Source organism: Echinops telfairi, unplaced genomic scaffold, assembly GCF_000313985.2.
Source record: "Echinops telfairi isolate 266 unplaced genomic scaffold, ASM31398v2 ScPeMD7_23;HRSCAF=83, whole genome shotgun sequence".
NCBI classification, from domain to species: Eukaryota; Metazoa; Chordata; class Mammalia; order Afrosoricida; family Tenrecidae; genus Echinops; species Echinops telfairi.
The window spans coordinates 73,685,621-73,686,842 of NW_022103920.1; positions in this window are offsets into that span (position 1 = coordinate 73,685,621).

Below are 1,222 nucleotides of genomic sequence, written 5' to 3' on the forward strand. Positions count from 1 at the left end.
ATTTTTGATTTGGTGTGCTTTTTCTTTTTCTTTTCCTGGTGTGCCTTTTCCATTGCAATTCTCTTAATCATAATGCATAGGCTATTTGCTTTTCTGTGTTTTAAAGAGAAAACAGGAAAAGTTGGAGCTTCCTGGCTCATAAAAACATTGTTGTTAATGAGTTAACAGATCCACAATCTGTTTTTATCAGCCTCCTGTCTCCTGAAGGAAGGAAACTATTTGTCATAGGTCTAAATTTACTTTCTATTACAATTGCTTTCCTATGGGGAGAGTATTGTTATTATAACGGAACAAAGAATTCCTGCAGTTCCTTTGTCTGCCAGTGTAGGCTTTTTAATTATGCCATTAGAATTCATTTTACTTGAATCAATAATTTTTAGATTACTAGTTTGGAAGATTTCATTTAATTGCATTCTCTTGAAAATCACAAATCATCTATAACACAATTAACCATGCCTCGGAAATAAATTGTATTTCATTATCTCTTTTAAAAGGCTCTTTTTTGTTGTTGTTAAAAGTTAACAGAAACATTGGCAATGAAATGTAATTGAAGGCATATTAAAAATAAATCTTCATTTCTTTGTTCTTAAAAGTTTATTGTTTCTCAAAGTTAAAATGTGTAACCTATCACAAAAAGACAAATTTTATATGAGACCACTATGAGAAAAGGGTGGGGTCAGGGTAGGGCAAAATAAGGGACTTTCATATCAAAGAGAAAAGCCTTTAGAGTTTGCCAAGGGGAGGGTAAAAGAGAGGGTAGACCAGGGGTCGGCAGACCATAGCCTGACAGCCATATACAGCGCTTTGGTACGTACATGTGGCGCTGAAGGAGCAGTGAAATAAATTTAAAGGCTATTTTTTCAGATCATGGTAATTTAAATTGTTTGTTCATAAAAATAAATTTTGGCTTTCGAATAATTTTTATATTATTGTGAGGGACACGTTTGGCTCTTCCGGCTCAAAATTTGCTGTCTCCTGGACTAGACTGTTGATGGTGCTGACTGAGATGAAATGGATGCTGATGGTCCCCAACAAGGAGAGAGGTTAAGGAGTGGATAAAGGCTAAACTATTGGATAGTTTGATTAGTAGTTTAAACTATTTTTTTAATCATTTTATTGGGGCTCATACAATTCATCACGATACATACATCAGTTGTGTAAAGCACACTTATACATTTGTTGCCCTCATCATTCTCAAAATTCGCCTTCCGCTTGGGTTCCT